At 40.2% G+C, this 12920-nt stretch overlaps 1 protein-coding gene across 3 annotated transcripts in view; it reads right to left on the bottom strand.

Moving 5' to 3' along the window:
- The window catches only part of CACNB4 (calcium voltage-gated channel auxiliary subunit beta 4), a 270883-nt gene that overhangs the window by 230459 nt on the left and 27504 nt on the right, over positions 1 to 12920 (bottom strand). The window lies entirely within an intron of this gene.

The raw sequence follows: 12920 nt of genomic DNA on the forward strand, positions 1-12920 counted from the left end.
CTGCTGCTCTCTGATTATGTCTATGATTATTCTTGAACACTCACACAGCTATGGAAGGCTTTTAAGCTTCTGCAGGCTTTCAGAATTATTAATTAATACTTAAAATAGCTGTGAGGGATAAGAAGGAAGGTGATCTCCCCGCCACCACCATTCTGAGATAAGAAGACAGTTAAAAAGTTGTTTTAAAGACAAATAACTTTCGTCAGAGGAACTTTAGCCTCTGAACTTCTCTAACTTTGACTAGGAAAGAGGAAGGAAATAGAAACTGGGCAACGTGTGAGAAGGAGAGCTCAATACACACAGCAAATTGGGGCAACTGAAGTTTAATATCCTTATTTCATCACTCACCCTCACCACCACCCCCTTTGACTACCCACCACATCACAGCCAGAGGGATCTTAATTCAAAAATCTGGTTATATCAATTGACTCATTAATATATGAAAGATTTTTCAGAAGTCAGAAAAACTTAGAAATCAGAAATTTTAAGTCCCCAGATGCTTCTCCAGCTCATTTGCTATAATTACCTCCCACCTTTCGCACACTCGAGCCTTATCAAATTTCTCCCAGTTTACCAAAACCATTGGACCCCTAAAACTTCCTGTGCTCTCAAATGTACTTTCCTTCTTCTGCACAAAGCAGACTCCTACTCATGCGTGAAGACCCAGACAGTGTTGCCTCCCTGGTGAAGTCTTCCCAACTTCACCAGCCAATTAACAGATTCTACTTTTATGATATCCTCAGCATCTTCTTCATAGTTCTATTATTATTATAACCCAGATGGCAACTAGAATCACCCTGCCCTTTATGCTACAGTCACTATTGGCTCACAACACAATTCTACCCCATGGAAAATTCAATACCCATCCAAGATTTCTGAAATTCCTAGAGGCTGAGGAGAGAGTGGTGTTTCATCTTGGTAGATACTATTATGTTTGACTTTTTATCTCCACTGAGTTCCTATTCTCTGCTCAGTGTCTTTGCTTCCGCAAACGTGGACCTCAACTCATTATACTGGTTTCCATTGAAAACTACAGGAAGCATCCCTTAAGATGGCCCCAAACAATCCCCATCTCCTGATATTCCTGGTATTGTACAATTCCCTCCCCCTGAGTAACCTGCTTCTAACCAATAAAATCTGGCAATATTGAGGGATGTTACTTCTGTGATCAGATGACAAAAGAGAATGACTTTGACTTGCTATCAGACTCCCTTTCATTGACTGGAGAGACCCATGCTGCATAGAACTAAGGGTGGTCTCTGGTCAAAAGCCAAAGCACTGAGACCCTCAGCCCGATAGACCGTAAGGAACTGAATCCTGCCACCATCCATGTAGGTGAGCACAGAAGCACATCCTTCCCCACACAAGTCTTCAGATGAGACCCCAACCCTGACTGACACCTTGACTGCAACCTTGTGACTGCAGGTGAAACAGAAGCCCCAGCTAAGCTATGCTCAGATTCCCAACCACAGAGAAACCATGAAATAATAAATGTGTGCTGTTTATGCAATAATAGGTAACTAATACAAAACCTAACAAATAAACAAGCAGCCCCATTCACGTGGGACGTCTGTGTATACAGAAGACTTTACTCATCGTTTAGGAGACATAGAGGCTTTGTACCACAGAAACACTAAAAGCATAAAGGTGCATCTTGGACATTCTATAAGAATCCTTTAGCCACTCCACCATGTTATTCAGCCTCTCCCTCCCTCCTCTACTATGACATCTTCTATCTTAGGCTAAAAAAAATTTTTTTTAATATATAGATAGAGACACACAGAGACAGAGGCAGAGAGATTGATTTGACCCCAGAGAATATCTGACCCTTGATAGGTCCTAATAAGGTACACTGACAAAGCACTATCTTTCTCCCTAATTTCTGCCTAGGGCAGGCAGTGGTGAGAGGGACTTTTATTTTTCCAAGGACATAGTATAATATAATGACTATAATACAGTTTACCATGATGTTTTATAATTATTTGCTTACAAATCTGCTCCCCCACTAGACTGAGTTTTTAAAGGAAAATGACAGATTTTATTCATCTTTATATCCCCAGTGCATACTACAAAGTTGATTAAACAGTCAGGACTCAGTAAATGTTTGCTGAATGTGTATTCATTAAATACCATTACATTAAAATATCTACATTTAAAATTAATTATTAATGCACAGGAGAACCACTGTACTGGGCTACAAGTAAAACTATACTATAATAAGGTCCTCAGATATTTCAAACAACTATAACTCCTTTAAAAAGTTTCAAGAAAAACTAGTGCTCTGATAAACCCAATACTACAGCATGCTGTGAGGCTCACAATGTATTAATTAAATACTCTTTTAAAAAGGACATGTTCTATGTTACTAGATATTCTATAACTCACGGTGGGAATATGTTAGCTTCTCTGCCTAGAAAGCAACTGCTCAGGAATTCCAGCTTTAGGAATTTATCGTAAGAGAATAAAACATTAGCATTATTTTTTTAAGTAAAAAATTGGGGAACCAAATATCCAGCAATAGGGGCAAGTTAAATAAGTCATGTTATATACACACATTGGATTAAAACTGATGAACCAGATCTTATTTATTAACAGAGAAATACGTCTACAATAGAGTATTATATGAAAAGAGCAAGTAACAAAATGGTACATAAATGTTTATAAAAGTGTATTTGCCTATATCTCTGTGTACATATGTATCGAAAAATGTGAAAGGATATACACCAAAATGTTAATAGATATCCATAATCACATTATAGTTGATCTTCGTATTTTTCTATATTTCTCAGATGTTTTTCAATGAGCATATGTTTATTTTTAATCAAAAATATTTAATACTGTTTAAAAATAGAGGAAAGAATTAATTAGTATTATCCTAATTTGGCAAACATGGGTTACCAATTGAATTATTTACTAAGTTAATATTCTGGAATGTAAAAGCAGCTCACATAATCGATCACATTTTAATTTTTAAAGCAACTTTAAGTAGACTCATTTGAGCCTCCCGAAACTTTGTGAGTAGAAAGAGCTTATTAAGTACATTTTACAGATATCAAATGACTTGCTCAAGTCACATACCGAGTAAGTAAAAAAAAAAACAGATGTATGGTATCTGAGTCCTAAAGCAGGGAAGGGAAATGTTATGAATGGTTCCAGATGCAACTGGTCACCTCAAATAGCAAAATTAGGAATGATCACAAAAATAATGATTAAGAATGTTTCATGAACATACTGGAATACTGAGTAATTTTTTTTCAGCAAATACCGAAGACTGCTGGATAAATTCATTTTCATGTCGCCTTATTTATAAGTTTTTCTGAAAATTTCAGCTAACTATGCTTTTCAGTGGTACTAAAAATTAAGCACAGGCCAATATATGGAACTCCTAATGTATCAAGATATGTAGAAAGAAAAAAGCAGGCAGAGAGTTTAAGAAAACCAGTATTCAGGCAGCCGAGATACTGTGAAGAACAAAGTCCCCATCCCCAGAGCCAGAGGTCTTGCCAACACTGCGGAGGTGAGACCAACACTGACCAACACGTCATTGACCACTCTTTTAGGTCATTTTACTTTGAATTTGATCCAGTCCCTTTATGTCTGTGTTCATTGTATAGGGAAGTCTGCTTTAAACCACCACAACAAAGAAATACTCAGAAAAACAGCATTTCCACCAGATACATGCATTCCCAAAGCAAGCAAAGGTGGTACACATCCAGAATGGGCATGAAATTTAAACAGTAAGACCCCTCGTGGCCCAGCCAGACTGGAAATGCGATAGAATCAATCATCTCCTCATCTCTGGACAGTGAAGGAGGCTCTTCAGGGAGCAGTGCAGTTGGAGCAGCCTGGCCAGACAGACAGACTGCAGGCATGAGGCTGAGGACACAGGGGAGGAGAGGGAACTTCCTTAAAGTCTGGCTCTGCTCAGACCTGTGTACTGACAAACTGGAAGGAAACAGAGCAGAAGGCAGGACGTGAGGTGTGAACTGTGAGCAATTTTAGACAGAAAGGCTGGCACTTCTCTGAAATTAGCATATCCGCTTTGGGACAAGGAAGTGCCCCTTTGGACTCAGATCAGCATGAGGGTGTGGGCCAGCCCTCCAGGCAGGAGATGAGCTGAGAAATATCCAGATGGACCAGGACAGAGACAATGCCTGTAGCTGCTCCACACTAAGGAATTCACTATTCCCTCAGTGAAAGGGATTGGATTTAACACCAGACACACCAGCATGCTATTGGGAATTCGTTACACACATACTTATGACTAGTTGACTGTTCAGGAAACTGCATATATCGATAGATCATTCCACATTGTGGATTTAGTTATTCTCAACCAGTTTAGATATTGTCAAACAGTACAAACCTCTTCATAATCATTATCAAATACCTAATTTTAAAAATTCATAAATTAAAGATAATATAACAGCCAACAGGTACTTACTACATGTTAGGCAATGTTATTAGCTGGTTAGTTTACATCTATCCACTTGTTATTATCTCCATTCTACAGATGAGGAAACTGAGGCAGGAAGTGGTTAAGTAACATGTCTGAGGCCCCAGTTAGGAAATGGCAGAGTAAGAACCTGAACCCAGGCAATCTCATTTTAAAGGCGTGCTGTAATCACTAAACTATAATAAACCACACTGTACCAGGTCAACTCCAACCGGCACATGTAATCTAGATTATTCTGTGGCTCTGAGTGAGTAAACCAGATAGACAGCACTCCTTGCAGAATGAGCCTTGAATAGGTTTTCTGAAGATTATATAATTTCAAGAGACCTTCTTTGTTAACATCAACCATTCACAAAATTTAGATCAAAGGAAACAACTTAAATTCCACAGAAGACACACAGAAAGCATAACTGGGTGATGTATGCTGAATGTGAGATGGTGGAGTGGGGGGATGGGAGTTAGTGAGGACCAAGAGAGCAAATGTCTACCTGTCTCTCCAGACAGCTGTCTCCCTAGAAGATGGGAGAACTGGTTTTGCCAATTCTCACATTTTTTCAAAGGTTGAAAATTCGGACTCTTGAGCAAAATCCCCACAATTTTCAAATTTTGGCACTCATTCAAGATTATTTTTCTCTGAATGATGAGCCAAACAAAACTGATCTGCAAACACAGGCTGCCACCTCTGTTCTAGATTCATCGAAGTTCTCAGCAGGCAAGGCAATAGTAGCCTTCTAAATGGCAGAGTACTGGAAATTAGTAGAAATTCTGAAATGTTAAGAAGATAGTCATCAATATATAACTGTGGATGGTCCCTGACTTACGATGGTTCAACTTACAAGTTTTCAACTTCACAATGTTGAGAAAGCAATACACAGTCAATAGAAACTGTACTTTGAATTTTTACCTTTCCCTGGGCTAACAATATGCAGTACAATATTCTACAGCAAGCCGCAGTCCCGGTCGGCCACTTGATCACCAGGGTAAACAACGGAAAGACTTAAAACCATTCTGTAGCCACAGGAGCTTTCTGTTTTCCACTTTCAGTACAGTATTCAATAAATTACATGAGCTCTTCAACACTTCATTGTAAAATAGGCTTTGTGTTAGATGATTTTGCCCAACTGTAGGCTAAATCAAGTGTTCTGAGCACATTTAAGGTAGGCTGGGCACAACTATAAAGTTTGGTAGGTTAGGTGTATTAAACGCATTTTTGATTTACAAAATTTTCAACTTATGATGGGTTTATCTGGTCATAACCCCATCATAAATCAAAGAAGGTCTGTATACAAAGATGTTGGTTTTGGTCTGGTTATGTCTAATGGCAAGTACATGAATCCAAACATCTCCAAGGTTCACCCCTGTTATAGTATATGAATGCAGCCAAGGGCACCTGAGTCAAGGGTCTCCAAAGTGGACTTCAGGCACTCCAGGCGGTATGCACGGACAACTGTTGGGGTGCAGGAAGAAAATATTCCACTTTATATTTCTATTTTTTATTCTTCTAAAATTTCATTTTTTACATTTGCATCACAATGTTCATAATACACTTTAAAGTACTACATATACATATTTTCCAAATAATAGATATACATTAAAGTAAAATAATGGCTATGACAGTTACACCAACACTGATATCATATACTCAAAGAAACTTGACCATAAAACATAAAAAATTCTATCTATATAGTCCAGAAATCAAAGAAATCCTGTCTACACAAGTCATACAGGGAATTCACCAACAAACTCAATATTAAACCAAAAAGCTTGACCCTTCAGTCCCCAATCAGCTGCTACACAGCAGTGCTCCTACGAAATCAGGGCCAGCAGAAGGAACTGCCCCTGAGGGCAAGGGCTGATCCTTATTTACCTTTTTGTGTCAGATGCCCAGCAAAGAGTAGGCTTAATGTATACTCTTGCTTGTGTAGTAAATGTTATTTACTTGTGTATCTGTCCTCCAACCTTGATCCACAAGATAGTGCCAATTTTAGGCGGAGCGATATACTTTTTTTCCAGTTTCACTTCTGGTGAGTTCCTTGGCTGGTAACAATATCTATTTTGAAGGCTTGGTTACATCTGTCAAAGCACACAGATAATCCTCCTAAGTATGAGGGAAAGGAAAGTGCTAGAAATAGGAGTTCTTAGCAATGAGCTGTTCTTACCAGGTCTTCAAGGACGTCACACAGTGCAAATTCAGGCTCTTTGCTACAATGTTGAGCTTCCCCTACTTTCCCCTTGAAAAGTAGCAGCAAGCAGCAATTTAATTACATAATTTATTCTCTTCTCTACATGCTTCACTTGTCCTTTCCCCCCAGGCAGTCCTACATATCCTGGCTTTAAGACTCCAATATTTATTTTTTTTAACAAACGTGGTAATATTCTTTTTTTTATTTTATTTTATTTATTTATTTTTGGCTGCGTTGGGTCTTCCTTGCTGCGCGTGGGCTTTCTCTAGTTGCGGCGAGCAGGGGCTCCTCTTCCTTGCAGTACGCAGGCTTCTCATTTGTGGTGGCTTCTCTTGCTGCAGAGCACAGGCTCTAGGCGCCCGGGCTTCAGGAGTTGTGGCTCTCGGGCTCTGGAACGCAGGCTCAGTAGTTGTAGTGCACGGACTTAGTTGCTCCGCGGCATGTGGGATCTTCCTGGACCAGGGCTCGAACCCGTGTCCCCTGCATTGGCAGGCGGATTCTTAACCACTGCACCACCAGGGAAGCCCAGGGGTAATATTCTTGACTACGAAAGTTAAATATGTTCATATTAGAAAAAAATTAAGAAGAAGTGCGTACTGCTAAGGAGCATAAAAAATGAATCCATTTAACCAATGTATCAGGTGGGATGAAGCCTGTATCAGATATCCCTCACTCGCCACTTCACAACCTCTCAAGCCCCACGTCTTATTCCAGCCCCTGATGAAGTGACCAGGTCCATGCAAGCTTCAACCAGATTCAAGCAGGTACAATCTGACGGCTCCCAGCCTCTGCCTCCCTCTCCCCATCCACATACCCTTCACCTCCTGCTCCAGAGCTTTCTAATGCCAACCAAGGCTTTGGAGCCCGTAGGTATCCATCCCATGCTCATGCATTTGCAACCCAGGAACACAGGGGAGTCATCCTCTATGGGCCACTCTTGACCAATAGTGACAAAAGCCAATGGATAGATGTTTCTTCATTTCAGCCCCTAAGCAGACAGTTCTGGGATGCATTTTATATGATGCCTGAAAAGTGCTGGGGAATCAAGCATCCATGGCCCTTAGCAGTGGGTAATTTGACAATGTAGATGTGTTTTGGCTTTCTCTCCTCCCCTTTTCTCTTCCTAGGTCCTCTACTCCAATTGGGGCCACATCCCAAATAAACTACCTGCATGCAAGCAGTTATCTCAGGCTTTGCTTTCTTGGGGACCAAAGCTAAGAGTGCTGATAAGCAAGTGGACTTGAAAGGCAGACCCTCTGGATTAAGGAGCTGGATCACCCACCCCATTGCTGGTGGTAAGCAAGATGATGATAAACCCTGGCATGTGGCAGTAGCCCATTTAATAATACTCTTACCTGTGGTGGATGAGGCTGAGGTGCACATGGAGTGTGAAGTGCTGAATTAACTGGCAGTTGAGGTACTTGAATGATAGGGGGTCAATGGTAATGACAAGAATCACAGAACTGTCTGTTTTTTGTTAACTTCTTTGGAAGTTGTGAAGAGGTAAAATTAAAATTCCATATCCAGGTCAGTCAACTATTAACACAAGGCACAGTGGAAATGCTTCTTTGATAGCATTTAGGTTGACCTTCATTCATGTCTTCAAGGCAGGCAGTGCTGGAACTCACGCTCAGGAACTATAATTGGAAGTCCTGCAAAGGAGACTGAATGCGGTCTCAATTTATCTCCTATGTCAACGTCTGGACTCTGATAGGAAAACTGGTGACTCTGTGACCAGGAATCTGTACATCTGGGTAGATGAGCCTAAGAATCTTAAATCCCTGAATCCTCCAGACCATTAACAGCGTCTCGCTCCTTCTTGCTAAAGGACAGCAGCCTCCCCTTTCCTAGACACCTCACAGGTAGGTAGGTGCCTAACAAGGTAATTGTTGTTGGTTTTTTTAATAAATTTTTTTATTTTTATTTTTGGCTGTGTTGGGTCTTTGTTGCTGTGCACAGTCTTTCTCTAGTTGTGGCACGCAGGCTTCTCTTGTTGTGGAGCACAGGCTCAAGGTGTGCGGGCTTCAGTAGTTGCAGCACGCGGGCTCAGTCAGTAGTTGTGGCTCGTGGGCTCTAGAGCGCAGGCTCAGTAATTGTGGCACACGGGCTTAGTTGCTCCACAGCGTGTGGGATCTTCCCAGACCAGGGCTCGAACCCGTGTCCCCGGCATTGGCAGGCGGATTCTTAACCACTGTGCCACCAGGGAAGCCCAGTTGTTGTCCTTTTTAAGATCTGCTGCCACCTCATCCCATTGCCTCTGAACTAATAACTAGAGTCAAATCTCAGCACTGCCCAAGCAGGGAAACAGAGTTCCTACTGCTGAAGTAAATTGCTTATTTATCAAAGGGCATATATATCAGCTGGAACCAGAGGAAGATTATTTAGAGTGGATCCTGAGGGTTTTAGACCAGGGGGTGCAAAATATAAAGCTGGATAAAGAATAACTCATTGGCATGGGAGCACTCTCCTATGACTCTGGTTTCAAAGTCCTGGCAAGGATCCCTGACACTGGTCCTAACATCTAGCTGGAATGGCTCATGAAGCTTGGACTGGATGATGGCTCCCTGTTAATGAAGTGGAGATGCCAGACCGAGAAAGGGATCCAAGGATCAGGCAGGTGAGACTATAAATATGAATTTATCATATGAGACTGAAGAACCCGCTACCTATGTTTCCTGGAAGGGCACAGAGAAGAGTCCTCCCTTTACCAAGATGATAAGCAATGGACTGCAAACAGAGGCAGTGGTATCTTTAGATGCACAACTGTACATCTTTCAGGAACCACTTCTCAGCCTCTAGGTCCCACCTCTTACTCCCATCACTGCTGCAGTATCAGCTCCACATGGGCCATGAGCTTCGCCCTGGTGAGATCTGACAGTGCCTGGCCTTCGCCTTCCATGGGCCTTTGGTTTCCTGGCCTTGGACCTCTCTGACAGTGTGGTCAGTGAAGGATACTTGGCACTCACACACGTGCAGCCTGGTAGTGTGAGGGAACCAACCTCTGCGGGGCCACCCTTGGTCAGTGAGGGACGGAAGCCGATGGAGAAATGCTTCCCCCTCCTGTTGTCCAGAGTAGACAGCTCTGCATGCATCTCACAAGGCTCCTTAGGGAGGCCTGGTGTCATCATCGATCACTAGTGGCTCCCAGCATGGGCCAACCTATTAACACATTCTGGTGTTGGCTTTTGCTCTCCACTCCCTGCTGCTTGAAAAATCACTTCCCAAATAAAGCACCTGCACAAAAGCTTTCAGAGGAACTTTGGATAAAACAAAGCCCAGTAGTTAGGGATAATGGGGGAGAAAGGGCTTTAATATGGGACAAGCCCTCAGCCTCCTAGGAAATTGGTCCCACAGCAGAAGTCCCAGTGACGACAGGCGTCATCAGCAGATTCCCAGCCTAACCAATCTCCCACTAAATTTCTTTCACGAGCATAGAGGCAACACCCTTCTTTTCTTTTCCAGTAGAATCAACTGCTACTTTGACACATACCCTCCACACTGGGTCTTTTACAGCTCAACCTAATTAGTTGACAGCACAGAACGTAAATATAGAGACATGACACTGGAAAACAAGGAGGAAAAAGTCTTAGTGAAATGTTTAAGTGAAACTCTCAGATGATCTTGTAATAGGATTTTAGCCCCAATAATATATTACAAAAGAGCCCATCATAGGACCAAGCATTCCAGGTATGCTTAATAAATTTCTGCTGTTTTAAAGAAAAACTTATCCTTTATTCAAGATCTTTTGATAGAATAACAATCTATGTCAATATTTACAGCTAAACAAGCAAGAATATGTCATGACGTCTCGAAAACAAACATTTATAAGTAGACCCAAAAATAAGAATCGATTTTTCTGTGTGAGGCTCAACATGCTGTATCAAAAATAGGGCACTTCTTGGGAAAAAGCCAGAATCTTAGCAAACCAAATACACCTCTCTTTTAAAAATAGCTTTTCATGCTTTGCTAGTGTACTAGTTTTAGAGAATCATTTATGCACTATCTGGGTTTGGAGTGGCAATGCCTTATACGAGCCAATCAAAGATACCAGAACCCAATCAAGTCAACAGGGGCGGGCTGTGGCCCCAAGAAATCATCCATGCTTTTCCTACATTTAGAACAAACACCACACTTATGCTTAACACAGAAATGGGTGTCCATAGGAATGCCACAAAAGAGTCTTGGTTTTGTCTTCCACATAGAGGTTAAAATAATGTAATGCATTATTACTATGCTGTTGACTCCTAAGTGAAGGATAGGGCAGAATCTGATTTGGCTGGCAAAAAGGACGTTGGGAAGTAGGGACTAATTTAAACAGGTTGTCCAACAGTTAATCATTTCAGCAAACCAACTGCTACTCCTAATCTCTGAGTATTACAATTATATTCATATATGCTTAATCACAGTTGCTATATATCATAAATGATTCTAGATCAAGAAACAAGTAATCAAAAGCTGCATATTTAATAACTGTTGTTCACACTGAAATTTCTTATGCTATTAATAACTAAGTTCCCTTCTGTGACTTTAGGCTATTTTAAAAGGGGGGGGGGGATACAGAAACCTTGTTACCATGGAGATTGCAAGCCGGTCAGCCCATCTGCTGAAGAGGATATAAAATTTTGTAAGTAGAATTTTAAAAACCTTACTATGAGAAAGACTTCCTCAAACTCAGTAGGGGGGAGGCAGCTACAGAAAGCCTGGCAAACAGCCATGTGCAAAACTGTGGGCTGTCATTATTTTGATATTAACCATGAATTTGCGGTAACTCTTATTAAGAGGGAACTACTAATATCTGTACATTAGGATACTAAAGATGTAAAACATATTTTGGTATGTTCTATTATAATGATGTTTATATCATTTTTTAGGAAAAAAATGAGGAATTTATATTAAAAACTGGTCCAGAGAAATCTGTGACTTGGTTTGTTTGGTTTTAAAAACTACTCCAACAAACAACCCAATCAAAACATGGGCAGAAGATCTAAATAGACATTTCTCCAAAGAAGACATACAGATGGCTAAAAGGCACATGAAAAGATGCTCAACATCACTAATTATTAGAGAAATGCAAATCAAAACTACAATGAGGTATCACCTCACACCGGTCAGAATGGCCATCAACAAAAAAATCTACAAACAATAAATGCTGGAGAGGGTGTGGAGAAAAGGGAACCCTCTTGCACTGTTGGTGGGAATGTAAACTGGTACAGCCACTATGGAGAACAGTATGGAGGTTCCTTAAAAAACTAAAAGTAGAGCTACCATATGATCCAGCAATCCCACTCCTGGGCATATATCTGGAGAAAACCGTAATTTGAAAAGATACATGTACCCCCAATGTTCATTGCAGCACTATTTACAATAGCCAGGACATGGAAGCAACCTAAATATTCATCAACAGAGGAATGGATAAAAAAGACGTGGTACATATATACAATGGAATATTACTCAGACATTAAAAAGAACAACATAATGCCATTTACAGCAACATGGATGGACCTAGAGATTGTTATACTGAGTGAAGTAAGTCAGACAGAGAAAGACAAATATCATATGATATCATTTATATGTGGAATCTAAAAGAAGGGTACAAATGAACTTATCTACCAAACAGAAATAGAGTCACAGATGTAGAAAACAAACTTATGTTTACCGGGGGAGGGATAAACTGGGAAATTGGAATTGACATATACACACTACTATATATAAAATAGATAACTAATAAGGACCTACTGTATAGCACAGGGAACTCTACTCAATACTCTGTAATGGCCTATATGGGAAAAGAATCTGAAAAAGAGTAGATATATGTGTATGTATAAGTGATTCACTTTGCTGTACACCTGAAACTAAAACAACATTGTAAATCAACTATACCCCAATAAAAATTAAAAAGAAAAAAAATGTCTTTAGGAAGAAGTTTTAAAATTCATTTATTTAAGTAGGAAGTAATTTTTAATTGTGTATGTTTTTAAATGACTTTTAAATTCTTGAAATTCCCTCTGTGGTCTTCACATTTAAGATGTTCGATGTGAGTAAAAGTGTGATTCTCATTAAAAAATAATAATAAAATAGCATTTGGGCCTATGATAACCTAAAAACAAAATAAAAAGGATGCATTTTAAACAATTATAGCATAAAAGTACAATGACATCATTAAGACCTTATAATATTTAGCCTTTCTCTTCTGTTTTTTAGTTCCTAATCCAGAAATTTATTCATTCAACAAACATGTAAACCTAGTAGGTGTCAAGCCCTGACCAAGATGAAGGCACAAGAAA

The sequence above is a fragment of the Orcinus orca genome, chromosome 7 (genome assembly GCF_937001465.1).
Source record: "Orcinus orca chromosome 7, mOrcOrc1.1, whole genome shotgun sequence".
NCBI classification, from domain to species: Eukaryota; Metazoa; Chordata; class Mammalia; order Artiodactyla; family Delphinidae; genus Orcinus; species Orcinus orca.